The sequence below is a fragment of the Cyrtonyx montezumae genome, unplaced genomic scaffold (genome assembly GCF_038088225.1).
Source record: "Cyrtonyx montezumae isolate F1298 unplaced genomic scaffold, pur_monq_1.0 scaffold_10, whole genome shotgun sequence".
Lineage (NCBI taxonomy): Eukaryota > Metazoa > Chordata > Aves > Galliformes > Odontophoridae > Cyrtonyx > Cyrtonyx montezumae.
The window spans coordinates 6,106,581-6,128,925 of NW_027071826.1; the positions used below are offsets into that span (position 1 = coordinate 6,106,581).

The 22,345-nt window shown below is 40.6% G+C and overlaps 1 protein-coding gene across 5 annotated transcripts in view; it reads right to left on the reverse strand.

Annotated features, from left to right (window-relative positions):
• PPP2R5E (protein phosphatase 2 regulatory subunit B'epsilon) overlaps positions 1 to 22,345 on the reverse strand; it is a 67,669-nt gene that overhangs the window by 37,563 nt on the left and 7,761 nt on the right. The window contains exon 1 of one of the 5 annotated variants that reach the window (XM_065748947.1): positions 8,149 to 8,257. The exons of 3 other annotated variants lie outside the window; for them this stretch is intronic. The gene's annotated coding sequence lies outside the window, so the exon portion shown is untranslated. Of the gene's footprint in view, positions 1 to 7,278; positions 7,348 to 8,148; positions 8,258 to 22,345 lie in introns of those variants that run through there. One more of the 5 variants, XM_065748940.1, reaches the window with a different exon arrangement.

The window sequence follows — 22,345 nt, forward strand, 5'->3', positions numbered from 1 at the left end:
GTGTGTAATGGAAGAAGAATTTTATGGAACTACACACATGTGTTTGTGGACATTTGTGTAAGAAAGTGATCAGATTCAATAAGCAGCCTTCAAAGTCACGATGGAAGATGCTGAAACAAGCTGAGAACTCATTCTAGAATCCAAAAGGACCCTCCTGAAGCCCAACCTCCTACACAGGTTCCCTATTTCTTGCTGAAGCTCCAGCACAGCAGAAGAGCAAAATCATCACGTTAGGCCTTCAGCATTCATTTTTGTCTTTTCAACACCAGCTTTAGCCTCTACAGGCTTTAAGTTTTAAGTCCTCTGCGATCAGAACCAACACCACCAGCTGTATCCAACACTACACTAAAAGCACAGGAAAGCTGTAGGGGGATATGTGCCTGTGACAGCACATCCCTGATGTAAGGCCAGCCACAGAGCTCACTGCTCATCTGCACTTCCTTAGTACTGAAAACAGCCTCATTACATTCTGTCTGAGCTGCAGCAAAGCACAGGAAAACCTGAAGGCACGTCCTGATCTCTTTGCCAACCATGACACCAGAAAGCATTACTCAAAAACGCTACCTGAAGACTTTTCATATACAAGCAATCCACATGGTCTGCTTGTCAAGAAAGGAGGTTACCACATCATTCCTTTTCAAGATGTTTTCCTTCCATGAGGCCTTCCAGTGTTTAGACTAAACCAGCTACTCTTCAGACACGGACACCTGTAAGGTCCAGACCTTGTTACTGAGTATCTTATGACAGTAACTCAAATCAGTCAAGATGCTGAGTTAAGGGAATGCCCCTACTCATATTGCCTATTCTAGTAGATCAGTCTCAGTAACAAAATAAAGAAATAAATGTGCTTTATTTTATTTTGCTACTGTAATTCCTGTTGGGTTGTCCCAAGTACAGAAATTTGAGGAGGAAGTTTCTCACTCAGACGGTGGTGATGCACTGGAACAGGTTGCCCAGGGAGGCAGTGGATGCCCCATCCCTGGAGGCACTCAAGGCAAGGTGGATGTGGCTCTGGGCAGCCTGCTCTAGTGGTTGGTGACCCTGCCCACGGCAGTGGGGTTGAAACTAGATGATCTTCAGGGTCCTTTCCAACCCAGGCCATACTAAGTTTCTACAATTCGGTGAAATATATCCCCATACTCAACTTTCTACAGCACCCTCTTCACATTATTCCAGATCTGGAACAATTAAATAATAGAGGGAGAATGATTGACAAGTAAATTATATTATCAATAACCTACAAAGTGAGACCACATTGTGCTGGATACTTCACATCACTGGAATCATCATTACATATTTGTGTGTAATACCAGCCATCTCTTCAAAAACATAATCTTACCACATATGAGAGATTCATTTACAGGTAATCACCATTCCCATTCTGAGTTTAGAGTTCAGTTACACCAGAACGGTGTATTTTTGCTAAAACTCTGAAATTTGAAAAGAACATCAGGACACTTTTCTGTCTTTCAAATCATAGCATTTTTGTTCCTTGAATACCAAAAGGAGTACACGTCATCTCCCTATCACAAAGTTCTAGAAAGCAAATACCTCATTTCTGAATATCTGCAATTGTCTAAAGAAGAACCCTTATCAGAGCTGTGCATTACCATCACGTTCGTGGAAGTTTTCTCCATATCATCTCTACCTCTGCCCACTTCTGAAAATGCTAGATAAAAAAAGACTTTTTTCTTTGGGCAGAAGATATTTACTTGCATGCATGTGTATCAGTCATGGTATTTTCCATCCCTCAGAAATGTTATCTGCTACTGCACAATTATTTCACTGGGACCTTGACATTATTCAGCACCTCTGCATTATGCCCATCAGTCTACAACAGCATATTAACCATAAAAATATCCACAGTGGATCAAATACTTTGTTTTGTATTAAGTTATTAAGATACATAAACAAGCTCAAGCAAAGCGAAACCTACACGGACAAAGGTATGTCATGTAACTAATACAGCTAGGGGAATCACTCTGTTGAACATCAGAAGTCACTTTGAAGACCTTTTTCAGTTTAGACCACTACAAATACTAACAAGGAATAACTGTTTAGGCATTAAATATACCTAATTAAAATCTCTCCTCTGTGGTTACCAAACATTGCTCTCCATTGTCATCTGCTACCCTCTCTCTAAATCTTCTCAAACTACTCATTAGTTTAGATCCTCCCACAATGAAAATGATAAACAGGGAATTAGCTTATCAACAGTATTTTTCCTCAGACGTACTGTGATTGCAAACTGAATCTCCCTTTGTCTTCAGTTTGGACAGGATGCCAGTGTCAGTGTTACATCAGTTCACCAGAACTGCCATAACCCCTTTGCTCTAGTCGGCAGAGAGTTCACTGCTTACTAATCAAGTAAAGGAAAAGCATCTCATCAGTTACATTTTCTATTAAAACATAATGGAGAAAAGCTCAACAGGAAAAACGTGCATTTTGCCAGTTAATACATATCCAGGGAAATCTAAAAGTACCACTTTCTAAGTGAAGTTATCCACTTTTGTATCTATCAATACATCATTGATGAATTACTAACATTTTTGAAATACATTTTTACAGCAAGTAAAAAATACCAATCAAGAAAGCACGTGTAGTACAGCAAACATGCATTTTTTCTGACTACATGAATACACAGTGACTACGTTCTCTAGCCTGCCCATACATTTTTGTAGTAGCAGGTTCATTACTATCCAGAACTCTCAACTCACACACATTCTTTGCCTATTTTTTATGAAGTACTTTTGAGCTAGAAGTTACACATCTTTTCTTGCCTTTTTATTGGTCGTGAAATATCAAATTCACTAACACATTAAATGACAAGGAGAGCACACCATTTATAATAAAAACAAGTATTTTAAAAAATTCAATTGGACCGAAGATTATCTAATAAGGCAGACAGCATTCTACATTCTGTACATTACTCTCAGACTATCTCCAAGCACATGCAGTTGGCTGTGTCCCAAGCCAGTAGCTAAGTCAGCACAGGTCAGTAAAGAACAACAGGGATGTAAAGTATGCTAACAGAAGCTTCAGCATCCTGCAGGAATGACACAGAAAGAACACTGAACCTGCTACAGTCATAGGACAAAGTTATAACTGTAAAAGCTGGAAAGCAAAATATAATCTCATGCCATTAGGCTCACCACCACACACTTGGCACTTGACTCTATTTGGTCTCAGTGTAGCAACTAACCACTCTCAAGTAACCTACTGAAGAAGCACTTTCATATGTATTACTCCTTCCTCTGAAAGAGCACTGAATTATCAATTCTTAATAAAGGGCCTAAAAATCTAGCAAGCTTTACACCCACTCTGCTGGTTCTAGTCATTTAGAGGATGTTACTGCTTCACGTTAATATCAATGCTAGCATTATCCCTCCTATCAGAGGGGAGTGAAGAACCCAGCTCAGACATTCCTCCCATGGCAGAGGCCCTTCAGTTTGGGGATCTGATCCTGTTCTACTCCCTGCCTTACCTCTGCCTGCTGATGGAGTTCTTCCACGCTCATATCTGTAATACTCGTTCCTGAAGCTTGCCTCTTTGTCTCACTTGTGTCAGTCTGCAGCTGAAGATCTCCAAACAGCCCCCAGCTTCTCCAAATGCCATCTATTTTTACTTAGGTGCTGCTGTCTCATTCCGGACGCTGCTAATTGGCCCCTTAGTCACAACTGGAGAAGTAACCTAGCTGAGTAACTCTTTCTCAGCTGCTGCACTGAGGAACGTGTATGCTTCATACTTAACGTATTCAAATGAGGAAACTTCCAGTAAATTTTTTCCCATGCAAGAGGAAGCCCAGAGTTTAATACCAATTAAACAGACTTCAGGCTGTAAGATGCTATAGCAACTTTTCTCACACACTTTTCAAAGTAATGACACTCTTGCATGAGAATGTTATGTCTTTAAAGCTCTGACTCCAGTAAGAAAGCACAACACAAAACAGGTGATGGCTGCAGCATTTATCACTGCTTTCTGCTTATTCAGCAGTCTCTTTTTCTTACTACGTATCACCTAGACAAATATATAAACATCCAAAGCTCTCCCCAGAAGAAATGACAGAAAACCTATGCAAAGATGGATTTTTAAAGAGTTTTAAAGATTTTTAAAGAGGATTTTTAAATGATGAAAATACACACATTCAAACAATAAATTCTGAAACAGGTGTTGTTTCATGCAGCTGTCTTCCCAGCTACCCAGCACACTTCAGAATACTCAGGGGGTCCTGACTGCTTCTCAGTTATACTGCTATGGAAAACTTAACTTAAAATACACTGGAATCTCCTCCCAGAAAATCTGCTTCTCAACAGTTATCAACCAGGATGGCTCAAAGAGGAAAAAAAGATCATCAGACAGACTAGTTAGGCAGCTTTTACTAGGAAAACAGTGGGAAAAGTAAATAGCTAAATGCTCCAAATTCATTCTCAATTACTTTACAGTCATTATGACACTTATTCCACTAAAAAGGAAAATTCAAATGCTGAGTATTTAAAATTATTACTTCAGAAATAGAGAACGTAAATGAGAAAATTAGCATTTTATTAAGAGAACTTGAATCGTTTTTACTAATGAGGATCGCAATAATTTAATACTGCTGTAATGAATCTCCTCTAGAAACTCTGCAGATAACACAGACAAACACAGAACATATTTGATAACACAACTACAACCATCAGATGTCCTGAACGTGATCTGTAAAAACTAAAAGCAGAGCTTTTCAAAAGATTAGTAATCCTGGATTCAAGAAATACGGGCAGGATTAATACTCTTACTGAGGACGAAAGAAAGATCCTGTTCCACCCCATAAAGACTGCACAGGCTGCCAAGAGTACTGGGAAGGGCCTTCAGCTGTGAATCATTAAGAAAAAGCCATTTAAAAAATGGGATGTTTTGGAGGACACAGCATCCGGTAAAACAGCGGAGTACTTTTTCCATGTGGACCCAAGAGAACCTGAAATCATTTGTTTTCCAAATGAGAAACTGCATGTTTCTATGAACGTTTGTTTTGATACATCTGTGAGAAAGGAGCTTCCTTCTACTTGAAACAAAGGTGTAAGGGATGTGCTTGTAAATTTGACGTGGCCAAAAAGAACTAACACATGCAGCACACTGCAGTCCTTCCCCTGCATTCTGCCACCATTAACCTGGAGGTTCGGGGTACCCAAGCAGCCTGTGCCCTGGAGAGGGTACCCCTGCCTTCACATGGTATGCATCCACCCAGCACACCTGCTGCCTGTCCTCTGTGCCCATGAGGCTTTTCTGTCCTTTCAGGGTCACTTCCTGCACTCAGCAGGACCTGCCCTCCAGAGATGCATCAGCTCTCTGGAGCTGTTTGTCCTCACTTGGATGAGCCGCAAAGAAGTCCCTGTTTATTGTCTCTTCCTGCACACCGCCCTACCTGGAGAATGGCAGGACACACAGGTTTCTACAGTGAGATAAAGATACACCAAGGCAGAAGACATGAAAAACAGCTTCGTGAGTAATGAGGAGAAAAACAGCAGGTTCTTCTCCTTTGGGCCCCAGTCTTCCCACCATGAGATAATCCTCCCTTGAGGCACCAGCACCACCTTAGGGCACTCACAGTTCAAGTATTTACCCACGGCCCTCCCTTCAATATCTCAGATCACCTGAAAAAAAAGCCAGTGAACTTGAGAATTATACTAGCTTCCAGGTGGATGCAAGTTGATTCATCAGTACTTTTGACTGAAGTAGGTGTAAACAAAATCAGATTATTGCAAAAACTATGTGATCCACCTGTTCAGGTATAACATTTTATCATCATTTCTCAACATCCTCGCTACCACCGTTTAACGGCATGCTATGTAATACTTGTTCATTTTATTCCTTTTTTATTCCTCTCAGCATTAGGAAGGAGCTAGAGAAGCAGAGCAGTTTGGAGAAGGAGGTCAGGGATGGAAGCAGCGTGCCCGCAGCAGCGCTCTCCTGCTCTCGCACACAGAACAGATGAGCTCAAGCAGAGCTCCTCACCCTCTGCGCTCAGCTTCCGGCATTAGGCAGCTCTAATACCTCCACTTGCACCAGATATAACCCAGGGCCTTTATACAACAGGTCTTTCCAGTTCCTCTTTGCTTCCTGGTTCTGAGTGAGCAACAACTTCTGCCTGGTTTTCCCCTTCCAGTGATCAGCCCACCTCTTCTTGTGACTACCTGATAAACTGCCATTAACCCTTTACTTTTGGGTAGGTCTAAGATAACAGCTGCAGCTCATGTTATGCTACCTGACTTCCTCTGGAGTCTCAAAACAAATGTACAGATATTTTTTCCCCTTAACATATGCAGCAAAAATCACCAAAATCTGTAGGAAGAAGAATTTTCCAGCTATCTGAGTATGATTACAAGCAAACTAACAAACAATAAAAACAAACACACAAAAACAGATGACTGGAATAAGTGTCTGAATTACAATAATTTAAACTCCTAATGTTCTCTGAATGCCCAAGTGGTAGGACATGCAGGCTACAGGAGGGCTACAAACCTCTTGCAGGACAGGAATTGTAAAAGCAAGCTACTCACACTGAGGGTATTTTATTGTGCATAATCATCGATGCTGATGTCCTTTCTTACACTGAACACACACACAGTGTTGATTCTCTCTGGAAATATTTAAGGACATGTGACTGGTAAGAAAGCTGCTGCATTTCCAAATTTCACATAAAAGCTTGGAAAACTGGAATCCTACCTTGTCTTTACAAGTCAGCTCTGCACATAACTCCCTGTCTCCAACTGGAGGAGAATCAACCTGAGCCCTGGTCCATTCAGTGCCAATTTCAAAAAGTACTCTTAACTTCAGCAAAAAAAGTTTGGTAAAAATTGCAGTACAAATGCAGTCCCTCTTCACATCCTTGAACACAGAGATCGCCCCTCGCCTTATGTTAACAGATAACAGATACTGACACACACCTTCCTTTCACATGCCTAACTTTCAAATTCTGGACCCTATTCAGCAGTATCCTCTGTCACCACTGCTTCGCCACACGGATATTTAAAATGATAACTGCCAATAAAAGGCCAAGAAAGAAAAACATCACGAGCTATCAGCAAACCACATAGGCTTCCTACTTAAAGATTTAGGAGAACCCATGCCATAAACAATACCAAAAAAGAGTGGTAAGAAGAACGTGCCCTTTGATTATGTGTGACAGTGCACAGCGAAAAGTCATAGCAAACATTATGCCAGGAAATCCATTTTTAAGTATACAAGAAAACTGTAACCAATTTCTTAGCTTTTCAGTTCTCTTCAACGTAAGAATCTTACCTTCATCACATCCAGAGGTGGAACACTGCCCCGTGCCATTACTGTATCACTGCGAAGAGCAACCCCAACCCTCCCCTTCTAACTCAAGCCCAGCACTAACCTACAGTCTCATTCACTGGCCTAACTACAGAATTATATTCATAACTGGATGGTGATTAACACCAAACAACCCAAGGCTCAAACAAACAGCACAGCAAATCACTCTTTTCAAACAGCCAATCACTGAGGTCGAAGCATGCATGCTTTAAGCCACATTAGAATCAACTTCCTCCCCACCCACTCTATTATTTGTTATTCATGCATTGACAAGAGCATGGAAACTACTCCATGAGAAGTCACAGCTATCTCAGAAGAGCCTACACTGCTTAAGGATGAAGTGCTATTCACAAACCAAGAGAAGGAACAGCGGTTTTGAGTTAATAAAGCTTATTTCCCATTAGTTTTAAGATATTTCCTTTTATCTTCTCACTGCTCTTCCTGTTACAGAGCCCTTCAACCACGTCCATCTTCAGCATCACGACAAGAATTTGCTTTCTACTAGAAAAGAAAGGAACATTCAGATAAAAACAGCAACAGCATGCAAATGGCTTGGAATTCAGCGCTCACTGTTAGCCCAGGAAAATGCTTTTAGGTCTTAAACCTGTGGCTGTTAACACAAAATTAAGGAAAACATAAAACTACTTTCAAATATTTTCTGACCAAACGCTAGCAGCATCCTTGAGATACAACTTTGGAAAGCAGCAAGAGCATGTAAAAGACAGACAACATCCCCAAAGGCACAGGGAGAACTTGTGAGTGGCAGAAATTTCAAGCAACACTGCTGACACATGTTTCTGTGCCTGCCAGAGCTCTCAGTTTCTGCTTACCCACCCCAGCTCCTGAAAGCAATCGTGACGCAAGGAGATGGCCATCATCCTGCCAAGGAGGCTGCTCCCAGCACGTTGCCTGTTTACTGTCCCCAACTTCACCCAAGGTTTAGGAGGTAAACATGGGCTAGTCGGAGTCCTTTCATTATCTGCATAATCCCAGCCTGTGTGACTGCCGTACGGTAATGCTAGTGCCCAAGTGAGCTTTCATTCCTGAATTACGTCCACGCAGAACACGGCCGGGGGAGTGCCAAACAAGATGATTAAGCAGCAAAATATGACAAGGCATGAATTATATTATTAGTACTCCTATCTATCATTAGCCACAGAAGTGAGGGTTTTGTGCAGCCAATAGCAACTACGCATAAATAAAGCTCCTACACTTTGACACACTTTCAAAATAAGAGCAACTATTTATTTTGAGTAATTCTATTCTTTGGTTGGCTTTGACAGGGAACTGTATTTCAACATTTCACAAATTACTTCCTTCTTCCAACTGTACCTTGAAACAACTCAGGAGAAAACCCTGCTGGTATAAAAGCAGCCTTAAATTACAATCCTTTCTTTTCAGAGGACAAGAAGCATAATCATTTTTCAACGAGGTACACTAAGCAGCTTTCATTTCAGCAATTACTGCTTGCAGTTAAGCACGTTTTGAACCTCCTCACATTTTGGATTCTCCAGTACACACCATTTCATTTCCTCACATTCGCTAGAAGACTAAATCACAAGGCTGGTTTTAAGGAGCTCTCAGAACAGCCATGAGACTCATTGTTTCTGTTTGTTAGTTTTATTTTAAGTCACCTTGCCAGCACCTTTGAGGTTTCACTCTCATTTCTGCAGGGGCGCCAGCCTTTTACCTTGAATGATCTGCCTAACTTCAAGAAAGTTGTTTGGAAATGGGAAGGCAACTAGCCAAGAAGGGCAAAAATAGTGTCAGGAAACAGAAGATAGCAGAGTAAGTTACTACATGTTACACTGCAGAGTGAGCGGTCAAACTGTGATACCGAGAGGCACTTGAGAGCACGTCCACAGATAAACTTTAAGGCTCTGCAAAACATCACTTTGCAGTTTTGGTACAAATAGTTCAGTATTCCCTGAGCTGCAGAGTCAAGGAAGGGGATAACAAGTGGAAAGGGAACATATGATAGATGCCTGTGGTATCAGGGCTCTCATAGCAGCTCAGAAAGACAGGCGGGAGGGCATGCAAGTGACTTGTACGGGGTGGGCAGAAGGAAGTGAGGAAACAGAAGGCCTTCAGCAGGATCACAGTTTCAAATTATTATCAGTCTACAGCAACACCCCTACTTCAACCAGGCAAGGCTTGCTAAAATTTGCTTAATGAGAATAAATGGACCTGGTGAAACAACAAAATGAATTAGGGTTTTCAGTAAAAACAGTAACATGGCATGCTACACTTAGAGAGGAAACTGAACTCTGCATGACAAAATAATAAATTAAAATAACAAACTAAAAGCAGAATAATTAATTCTAATGTTTTATTACTTAATAAATTTATTAGATTAAGAAGGAAGGACTTGGCGTTCAAGGTGAAGCAGCACAGTGACAACATTCCATCCAGGATCGTGCATCATCACCCATACCCAGCACTTAGAAGTACTGGTGACAGTGTGATTTCTTGAAAGAAAAACAGAAGAAATCTTTCACGCTTGTTTCTATTAATTTAAGATTAGAGCAAACTTCCAGTCACTTAGCTGTAATAAAAGCAGCTAATCTTCAAGAGCTGCCATAGCGTGATACTTTTTCTCAAACCAAACAAAAATAACACTTTCAAGGATATCATTTTTATGCTGCATTACTCACGAGATACTAATTCAGAAGTACGCTGAGAAATAAGATTCAGCATCCATTAATTTTCAATGCTCAATTTGAGACATCCTGGATTTTCTGAGCGGTTACGCAGCACTGTGTAGTGCTCAGGCCTAGCTCCCACCAAGCTCATTCTCATTTTGAGTCATCATCTGCTCTGTGCATCATGACCTGCTGTCTCACACTGAGTGGCAAAAGGAGTGAGCAGCTGCCAGAGCACCATGCAAGTGTCCAGAGCTGAGGAAACAGCAACATACAACTCCTCCAAGGAAATACCCAGCTATTCTACCCAGGAAAGCCTCACCATGCTTCTTTGACAACCTTTCTGACAAAATTTCACAGCTTCTGAAATGAATATAGCTGGGAAGCTTTACAACAGCTGGAAGGGACTACCAGAATGCATCACCCAATGCAAATGAAGCCATCCATCAGCCCCACATAGAGGCACCCCATAACTGCACTCAACTGCCACACAGCTTTCAGGGAAGCCCTGGTATAGAAGCATACAACACCGAATCTAACCACGCTTTATGCAGTTCTGAAAGCACATATTCGTCTTCAATATTACAAGTGCATGCCTTAGTTCTGGCGTTCTGGTAGTAGTTAGTACTTTCTTCCCATAACACACGACGACCATACCTCCTCTCAACCTTCAGATGAAAAACACAAAGTATTTTTCCCCTCAAATGTATCACATAAGACGTTTTCCCTGTTTCTTCCATCATTTCAGATGTTGCTCTCCTCCTACAGCTCCTCCCAGCATCCCACCTCCCAGCACAATCTCGCCATGCCACACACAGAAGTCATGCTGACACCTCTGTCACACCTACGAGGAAACAAATCACGCTCGTCTATCTCTGCAAGCATGACATACAGGCACTCTGGTTAATAACAGATGCTAAATGCTCAATCGTTCCTAATTACGATATCTACCTGGCTGTTACACAGAAAATAGTTTCCACCGCCTCAAAACACTGCCAGATTTGGGCTGGCATTGGTGGACAAAGCAAAAGTATTACAGGGGGCACAAGAAACACCTGTGCCAAGTGGCAAGGAGATGCCAGATAAGCCCTCAAGTGAACATTTAATATGGGCAAAAGTATATTTTTTTTCTACCTAGGAAAGGAAGAATACCTTTAGAAATTTTGCAAGAAAACTCAGAAAAATATCAAACTGCATACAGAACTTTCAACCACAACTGTCACTGTACAAAGCAAACTAAAAGGAACATCTATGAGAAGTGAAAAATCCTTCTGTAGGATGCAGAGCACACTGCCTGGACAGCCCCACACACATTCTGTGATAAAGCCTTCGCTATGTTTTTGCTGCACGCCGGAGGAGAAAAGTATTTCTTCTTTCAGATAACGCTGTAGAAATCTCCACGGTTTCAGTGAAATTTGCACCCCAGGAAATGATCACTTCTGCAATCATTAGGCAAGGGAGAACTGCATTTTCCATTCAGATTCAATGAGATTTTGGTTCATGTGAGTATTGCTTTGTGGCTCTACGTGAGCTATGGCTGAGACACACGGAGGAGATTTTCCCCAGTTTCTGCAGCAGCTCCTAGAAGCTTCAGGCATACAAAATCAGACATATTGTAAAGGCACAAAACATCAATCACCTCTTTTGACTTTTTTCCAGGTTAAGCAACAAATGCCTTCTACTGAAAAAGCTTATACCCACACGCGTGCAAACCCAGGCTTCAGAAGCAGAAATACCTTCATTAACGTTAACTATTCAATGACCCAGTACAGCAATCCCGTCATCAACCCTACCCATGGAACAGGTCATAAAGGGAACTACACTCAGAAATTAATTAGAAGTTCACACTCTTTGCTTAAATTAACTACTGTGGTCCTGCGCAATGGCTTCCTTAGGCCTCCTCTCTACATTTAGGCATGTAGCACAACAGCTTCACTCCACTTCTCTGTTTCCCCTCCCCACCCTCAAAAGGCAAAACAAACCCAGACTGCTGGGGTAGCACATTTCATGCATCCCACACAGCACCTCATGGGTCAGAAATGACACAGCTAAGAGAGCTCAGCAGCAAGGTGAGGAACAGGGATAGCTCCAGGGCCCAGCAGAGTCCAGTGCAACAACAAGGATGGTTCAGACATCTCTTGAGCATGCAGCTTGCAGGCAAAAGGAATCAAGCAGTCCCACCACCCTGCTTCACTGCTCTCAAATGTGGCAGCACAAAGCAAACCCCTAGGGTAAATTTTTAGAGTGTTACAGCTTAGGAAAACCTTAAGATCAGCAGACACACTGAGCCTCCTAAGAACTTCCGAAGACAACACCACGCAGCTCTGAGCTTAACTTACATAATCAAAAACAGTCCTTATTCCCTTTGAAAAGAGAAGTCAAGGTGTTACATAAGCCAATATAATTTACCAAAATATTGCAGGACAGGTGGGAAGAGAAAGAAGGACTAGGTCGGTTCCCCCTTGTCGATATTTTGCAGGAGTTGGCAACTTAACTCCACTGTATTGCTATTATTATTCAAGATGAAGAGCAAATAAAACCCAGACAATAAGCGCATTTCAAAACAAGAACTCCTGTGCCTGTCATTTTTTTTCCCCAGGAATTCTTTCAGCCATCAAATGTTTTTTAAGCGAACCTCAACAGCCGCTTAATATTTTGAAGTAGCTGCGGTCCAGGTAGCATCTGCCAACCTCTCGGCTACATTTAGTATCCTCCCACAGCCGAAGCACAAAAGACTCCTCTATGAAGACTTAAATCAGCAGTCTCTTTGTCTCCATGCAACTGCTCTTTTACTGAAAATGGTATGGCAGTACGGAGAGCACAATACGAATTTAAGCAGCAAAGCTAATGCCCCGCTAGACAATTTCTAGTTGTCTAAAAGGAAAAATGCAAATTTCCACTTATTTCCTCACTGGAAATTCTGTTAGCAGCACAAGTCAGATCTGCAGGCCCTCCCTCCCTGCACCCACGCGATGCAACAGCACTGGTGTTACAGGAGCAGCAGCAGAGGTTTCAGTGTTCATATTCACACGCTCCCTTAGCTGGTTTGCTGTCCTCCTGGGGAAAGGGTGAGATGGAACCATTTTTAAGGGCAAACAGGGCCCGTGCTGCTTTACGTATGTCTTTTTTCCTATAAAGGAAATCTCTACTCATGAAAACAAGCTTCAGTACAGTTTAAATCTCCTCACAGGATTCTCGGAAGTTTTTTAGATGTGTAATCCTGACATTCCCCACTAACGTTCTCCTTCTGTTCAGTATTATAAGAATGTGGATTTTCAGTGCGACACGCGTTCCCGGCCTCTGCAAAGAACAACAAACACCAGGACTGTTGTGCCAGGTTTCCTTAACATATCTGATCTCAATCTTCTTCTACAATCTGAAACCAGAAACATTCACGTTTATCTTAACGACATTTAAAAAAGTAGGGCTAAATGCTGATGGTGCTGGAGGCCAGGCCTGCTGAGCAGCGTGCCCTCGTTAACAACGACCCATGCTGCACAGGTTTGCCATTGAACGGGATCGCTGCCTACCCCCCCCTCAAACAGAAAGGCCTTGTAACATCAGATTATTTGTCACTAAGCAAAATGAGAAATCCATCATCCCCTGACAAATGGGACCTAATGCCTTAGGATTAGACAAACATAGAAACCTGACCTTTGACAACTGATTTTATTTAACAGTTCTCAATTGCTGTCAATTACTGAAGCACGCAGAAGCAACACTCAGAAAAGAAAGTCGACTACATTTGCATTTAACACTTGTGGAAAGTAGTGATCACCCAGTACAGCAGGCTGCCTCAGATTTTCACTCAAGAACAGTGTTCTTAAAGTTTATTTAAATTAAAAAAAGAAAACCTTCTAAGCTTTTGACAGCTGGCTGCTCGTGCCTGGTCTTCCCTTCATCTGTGTCTTGAGAAAGGCACTACTTATCAAGTCCACCAAAACACACACCCCTAGCAAAACCAGTAATTTGTTTAAAGGTCACATCTTGCCTATTTAAATAGTTTGTCACCTACACACAACTATTTATTCTAGGTAATGGAGCCACTCGATTCCATGTAGTCAGCCCTAGAAAAATAAATAAATAAAAATCAGTTTTCTACTTTAGTGATACATAGAAGGGAAACATCCCTAAGTTCAATCTGACTTCACACAATAACCACTGTAAATCTAACTAAAATAAATCAATTCCTTTCCCTGAAGGCTGCAGGTGATTTTTCAGATTAGTCTGGTAGTACATTTCATCTTTCATTTTATCATAGCCCCAGACAGGAAATACTATAAAACTTCTTTGTTGTTTATTATTTGCTCATTCCATAGAAACGAAAATATGAGTACTTAATTTCCTTAACTCTTCATTTCTTCTGTGGGGCATTCATCAAAGATTATCAGTACTGACTTCAGAAATTGAACTGATCTCTCCAAACTTTACATCCCAGAATTCTCTCTCTCCTACTACAGTCTTCCTTACCCCAAAGATGCAGAACTGTAAGAGATAAAGTGGATTAAAGACATATTGAGGATTATAGATTATGCAGTTAGAACAAACAGAGGCAAGTATTTCAAACAGCTGACCCTACAGAAAGGAATCACATTCTGTTCTCAAGATGACATACGAAAATAGAACACACATTCCACTAGGAAAATATTTACTTAATAATTTATCATTTAAGAACCTTTACTGTACAAATTGAAGCACAAAGACAGCACGTTGAATTCAATGTGAAGATGTATTTGCAATCACTATAATACAACTTCAGTTTTGATTGTGATTAGATTTATAAATTTTGCTCTGTTCCAGCATGAGAAACAAAAGTCAAACTTCTCTTGATCCCAAAGCCCGATGTTTAAAACTGGTTCCAATACTGGGGTTTGAGGGGTGGGGGCAACAGAAAAGGCACAGAAACTCAGTACTGCCAAAATGCCTAGAAATGAAAGGATAGGAATCTTTAATAAGGAATACTTTAATAAAGTATCCACATGGAAAGAAATGCCAGCGAGATCTAAGAATCAATTTAGCCCAGATATTAATAACTTCCTTAATGATCTATATGATTAAAATAGCATATAGACAACTAGAAGGATATTAAACATCAAACTTGGAATAGCAGCAAAGTCAGAAATAACACGAAGGAACTTAAGAAAATTCTTTATGTGGCCAGAAAACAAAGTGAAATTCAGTTTGGAAAAACACCAACTAATATATCTGGGAAAAATAATCCCAAATACTGATATTCAGTATACAGAAGACACCTGGGAAATAATAATGCAGAGAAACAGCACTGACCACAAGAGCTGAAAAGAGGGGGAGGCACTGCCGCCTAGCCACTGAATCTGGAGTAAGGGGAAGGCTGACTTACCTTTCCCTTTCACCCATTTGCCTCCTCTCCCAAACCAAAGCACGTACAGTGAGGCACTCTACCCCACTATCTTTGCTGCTACTCCAGATATAAGACAGATCCTGTTGCTTGAGACATTTAAATCTATACAAGCAAAAATGTTATTAAGCATTGAATGCTTTACCCAAAGAGCCCGATGGTAATGAAAAAATACCTGAGGTTTTGCTATTCTATATTGCCTATCACCACAGAGCTTTTCCATTAACTTTATCTGAAATATCATGGGTTCAATCCAGAAGCGTAATACATATCCAGAACTAAATAAACATAAGAATATGTCCACTTCCAAGCTATTTGCTTTTTATTGTCCAGGAAACTTTGGCACATTCCACTACAAGTGAACCAACTTTGAAGATGTTGGCTCCCAGATTAATTTTTGCTCTGGTATGACGCCTGTTCATGCTCGGATCAACGGAGTAAAATGAGGGGAGACCAACAACCTGCTCATGTCAAATGAGGCCACCTCCAAATTTAGTCAGTCTTCCTCTGCAAAATCCATGATTAGCAAATTTTTCTGCAGCAGGAGTGGCTGCTCTGTACCAGACAGGAAATAAAAGCAACTCGGAAATGTAAGACAGACACTTCAAAACCTGTTCCTAGCCACTCACTTCAGCTTCTAGATGCTATGACATTCCTTCATTAAGGCAAAAAAACCTCAAAACTTAAGACTTCTCCACGGCTAATGTAAATTCAAATGTACTCTCTCAGAACCAATTCAGAAGCATACGCAGAAAGAAAGATTTGGGTTTTGTGGTTTCTTTTCCCCTTTGTAGAAGGGTTACTTTGGGATGGGGTTGTCCCCCTCTGTGTTAAGGGGTAAGAGCTGTTATGCTTGAGATCAAGTCATGTGAACCAACCTTAAACTTGGCCCTGTCTGCCCAAGCAGCAGAGTGCTCCATCCACACGTTGTTTGTTGAATGGAGCTGCACTCATTAAGGATGAGGTAGCTAAGGGAGAACGGGACACAGAAAGATGAACAGACTTGCCCTAGGAAACAATCACAGTAATTGAAATATGGGGTAAAGATAACCTCAAGCATCTTGTTCCTTTCTCCTTCCTTTCCAGGGCTACTTTTGATGCACCATGACAAAGTGCCTAGAATTTTTCCAGGAGCCTTTTCACCCTCAGCTTATCCCTAGCCCACAGTGCAGATCCCACTTCTCAGTTCTCCAATATTAAGGGACTCGCTGCAGCTTTTTTCACTTGTGGCCAACAAGATTTAATCCAGCAGCTCAGATGATATTCTCAGGCAGTTTACAGCAATGACACTTTTTTAGTTTATGGCATCCAAAATATTGCCTAACAGCAACTGTGACACACTACCTCTTCCTCAAAGTGCACTAAAAGCACTCCATCTCAACCTTCCCACACACACCTACAAGGTCTGCCGCCGTGCTTTGCCATCAAGCACTCTCAGAGACAAATAGACCACTTTTCCAAGAGTCAAATCCTGTGTCAAAACTTTAGGCACCATCTTCATTACTGTTCCCAGAAGGACTCATAACTATTTCCCCCATCAGACCCATAACCAATAGTCCCTTTCTATACCTAGATGCTAGAATTGAATTTGATCTTGAATGAAATAACTGCTAAGATTAAGGTTTTGTCAAAAGCAGAGATTTCCACTGATTCCCTACTAGAAGTACATCAGAGTAGCAGCTATTTTTTCTGTCTTGCCTTTTCCACACTTACTGTGCTTTTTAAAGATGAGAATAAATTTCAACCACCGTAGTCTCTTAGCACTGGGACAGTGAAGATGATGTTTCTTCTAATAATAGGCGGGGAAAAAAAAAATCAAGAAAATATATGGCGCAGAAGGGATGAGGAGGACAACTGCCTGAACATAACAGAGGGGAAGGAGGCCTATCCTGCAGTGAGGTGTGATGAAGCAGCAGAGGCATGATGGCACTGGCACACTTCACAGGGTGGATCTCCAACCTGACAGGTCTCATCTTGCCTTCAGAAGTGCAAACAACCTCTGCAACACACTGAAGGAGCTTAAGATGACAAAAAGGCATTTCTTTTTCCTCTTTCTAAATATATCTGATTTTACTATATTGAGATTTTCAATAACCTCTGCAAGCCACTCCACCTGGAATGTTTGTTTTTACATGCACGGGTGAGTTTTATCACCCTCTTGTGGAAAAATAAGTGAATTGTATCTGTCAGAGGTCCGAAGTGGAAAGCGGAATACAGAAGACAGTCACAGAGAACAAAGAAGGGAAAAAAAGAGGGACAATGTTTGCTGGGCGGAATAGAGGGGCAACACAGGGAACAACAGTAACCTGTGATACAGTGCCAGCTCAGCTCCTGTCAGCAAAATCCACTTCCAAAAGGTTCTTTGAAACACCAAAAGATAACTGGCTGCCAAATTTCCTCACCTTTGGCAACACTGTGTTCAACAAGCAGACTATGTTCCCTACGTTGGTTTCAAGGATTGCCTCAGCTGTAACCATCACTTTTGTTTCCACTGATGGAAAAGGCAGATGCTCTAACTGAATTCAGAAAACACTTCCTAGATACATCTTCTTTTTTAAAAACATTCTGCACATATCATCTGTGCCCTACTGTAATTTGGAAGTGGAGAAGACAAGAGAAACTTGCCAACTAATGGAAGTTCAGGTATTTGCATTACATCCTAATGGTTCTCGTAACAGAAATAAGAGTATTTAATTGCCCTAAAACCCCTTCTTCATCTTCTGACTATCCCCGTTATCAACTTGAATTTACATCCAAAATTTTGAAACCAACAAATTCATTGCAATCTGCATTTAAAAACTTGAAAAACGTACGCTTGGTTGGTACAAGCACACAAGAGAGAAGCAATGAAAGTTGATACTACATGAGATCGATGACACTGCAGAGACAAAAAGAAATCCCAAGCGAAAAAAAGGCCAGCTCAGATGAGACAGATACCACAGGCATGGTGAAAACAGTAAGGGAACATCTCACACGTCTCTCTGCAGCTTCCTGAAAGCCTTCAGCAATCCCGCAGAAAACCATAGACCATATCCAGCACAAAACACAGTTGTTCCTTCTTTCTAGCACCAGTCTTCTTCATGCACCTCAAGAAGTTCCAAACCCCTTCAAGTTCTTAATTATCAATCTCCGATTAATCTTCCAATCTTCGATCTTCTTAATTATAGTATAAAAGAGTAACTGAAGAAACAGTTTTCCCTCACGTTACACAATGAACAACATTTATATCCACATACAATGAACAGTATACAGTGGGTAACTACGCAACAACATTTATTTCACTGCTCTAATGCTTCACAAAGGTATGGGATTTTTCTGAATCAAATTCCAGTATGTGAGTGCTTAACCATCACCTCCAATGGAGCAGTCAAATCCTAAGAATGAGCTCTTCTAATGCCAACTACACACAGTTATCTGCACCTACTCATCATCCCAGGGGTATCACTGATGATTTCTTTTAGGCTCCCCAAAATACCACCAACTAAGGAAGGCAAAGCCTGCAAACGATGTTTTGCAGCAAATGCATCCGTTTCTTAAATCTTCAAATTCTATGGCTCAAACTCACCATACAATGTATAAACTTTTATAATAGGAGTAACAAACTGCTTGCCTCCACCTCTCCTGTAACTTGTCTGGAAACGAAGTACCGCATTACATGGCTGAAACAAGCTGTCCAGGTCAGAGGACACATGAAACCACTGTTACAGATGAGCTAGCTACACGTCCAATGGTGTTCAATGCAGTTTCTGTTTTTCCTGTTAGGAAGATACCCAGAAGAGGCTCATTCTCTTCCTCACTTTCTGACCATTTCAGCTTGTACCTTGACCCCTTTTCACTGTGGTCCTTCTCTGCCATAAACTCCAGCAGATGCTAGGGAAGGCATTAGGCACCTCACCTTCAATAACTACCACAGCTGAGAACCTGACATATGGATCAGAAGGGACAAAACTGTGGCAAACAATAAATGGTTTAAATACAAAGCAGTGATTCTATTTTATTCAAACGCACTAATAAAAACATCATACACTGTTGAAGTGTTTTAAAATGAAATTATTATACACTTTGTTCACAAGCGATACTATTTAATATAGCAGTTAATTAGTATGAGACATGCTGTGACTTGAAAAATAAACTTCTATAGGAGGTTGAAAATGCATTCTTTCATTAAATACATCTAAGTACATTTAAAAAAATCAAAATTACACACATCACTGCCATTGAAAAATCCTACAAGCTATTATAAATCATTAGCACTTCTGATCAAAACCAGTTCCCCTGCAGCTCAGCTTTAAGGCTTTACTCAAAACAATTCCTCCATCAAGTGCAGCAGCTGAGGGGCACCGAGTACTCGACACTCGTTCCTTGGACAGCTACTGCAGCTTTCTAAAACATGTTACAAAGGCTCTCAAGACCATATCTGCAGCAGCATTTTATTTCTTTTCTTAGCAGAAAACCACGCTCAGAATATACCAACTCTACGTCCAAGTCCACCACCATACCAGCTCTGCCAATTCAACCAAAAGGGCACACGATACTGAAGCACCTCACTAAAATCATGAAGGTTTAAATCAATAAACAGGAGGCAAAACATTTTTAAACAGCCAGACCCCCAGAACACTTGCCCCTGCGTATATGAGACAGTGCAGTGTAACTTCTCCTGTGAGCTTTGCCTCCAGAATACAAAAATCATACAACTGCATCTGCAACAAACACCAACACAGCCATGGACTTCTGAAACAAGATGCTAGCACTCTTCTAAAAGATTTTTAAGTTTTTAAGGAATAACACGTGTCCTTTGCTGATTTTTTTTTTAGTTAATTACCAAGATTACCACAGAAGCCCAACCCCACCAAAACTCGCTGAACTCACTGAGTCCTCCTGTGTGTTATGGCTAAAAACCATTGCACAACTGAGCCAAAGAAACAGCAATCGTTTGAATGAGCAAATTGTAGGTGAAAGGAAGTTACCCTGAGTCTAAAAATAGTTTATTGTCCTCCCACTCCCCAGAAAGTGCAAATGAAAGCACTCATTTTTCAGGAAGGCGTGAGCTTACAACGGATAAACATGAAGGCACTGTTTCCATACTATAAAACTTCATTGATGGACAGAAGTAGCATCCAAGTACTGTATTTTAAAAACAAAACAGAAAAATGAAAAAACCTGATATCTACACTTTCTGTATTATATTAAGTTTTTTGTGTACACAGATGTGTATTATACGCATTTAATACACACAAACACAAGTAATAAACCACACACATGACTCCAGACCTTTGGAAAACATACATTTACAATATAAAGCTCCATATGATCAGAAGTTATAAATAAAGGCAGCACTATACTTCAACATCCACATACACTGTATAGAAATAATTGTGCACCCAAGCCAGAATCTGTATTTGTTAAAAATACTTCAGGGAAAAGGAACATAAAGGAGGTACTTATTACAGAAACAGGAGGTTTTATTACAGACTCATCACAGATACACCTGGACACGGAGCACTTTAATATTAACAGATAAATGAAAATACTGGGAAGCATATTATAGAGACATACTGCACAAACACAGACTGAAATTTTTTTTTTCTGATGATGGTGAAGTTTGGACATTCCTGAAAATCATCATCAAGATTTTAGACTCAACCTTGTGAAGAGTACAGAAATATCTACTACACAGCTACTGTAAGGCACTTCGGTCTCTAAGATAATTAGAAAGAAGTGGGAATGATTATTCCTTAATGTTTCCAGAAAGCAGCGTGAGAAATTCAGAAAGCAAGACTATTACACTGAAGGTTTGGGCAAGGGAAACACAGGCTGAAGGAAGAATCCACATTTCTAACTAGGCCTAGGAACACATAAATAAAAGACAGCTGAATGGAAACAGAGATTATTAGAATATGAGGGCTAAGCCAACAGGATTTCTCACCAACTGCAGTTTCACTGATATACTGTCAACGTGCAAAGGTTTATTTTGTTTCACTAAGACATTGACTTCCAAGCCAACATTTCCACAGATACACTTTTCCTGCAGAGAAACTTTCAAAAAGCAGAACATAATTGCCAAACCGATTTTATAACAACCAGAAACACTGAACATCACTGGAATAAACCAATCTACACTGCAACCACCAGATGCTTTCAAAATTGAAGAGGACATTAAATATATACCCAAAAAGAACTGCCAAGAGGACAAGAAAAGGTGAACAGTTTAACTGAGCATGACAGGAACCCCACACATAGTAAGGCCAAAAGTAGGGATGAACCATTCTTCCTTCTGGAACTGTGGTCCCCTTCCTAAATCTTACACAGAGACAGCCTGCTATGTCCAGATTTATTTCAGTCACAACAAGTGCAAAATCCCTTACAGAAGTTCCAGGACTGATGTTTGATTCGCCATTATGTGCAGAATAAATCATGTTCCAAGGTCTCTTTCAGACAGTAAATGAGGATTTATTTCCACTTAAAGAAATAAAGCAAAATTTGATTTTCCAAGTCACAGCCATTATGATCCTCTATTCTTGTTTGTAAATTAGGACAAAGTATTAACTACAGATATTTTATTAATAGTTAATTGATAATTGTGAAGATTCCAAATTTCATAAATGGAGACTAGTATAGAAATGACAAGCAGCCAACTCTCATGCAAATCAACAGAAAATCCAAGCTTTCTTCCTCTATAACTCAGCTAATAACTACCACTTCCCAATATGTACACTTCTTTAGTCTGAAAGAAATATTTTTAATGCATGATAAAGAGCATTTTTTAATGAAATGTATTTAAGAAGGAGGGTACACATCTTGCAGTTCTCACATAGGCAAAAGTCTTCCCAAGTTGAAAGCATTTTTGACTATTTAGGAACTTCAGCATTTGGACTACAGACACGATTCCTAAGAAAAGCTTAGAATAAAATCTCACCTGTAGGGAAATAATATAATGATCAAAAGCAAACAGCAACCAAAAGACTTTCCCTTACTGACTATGCAGCGCTCTTTTGTTGTCACTACAGCAATT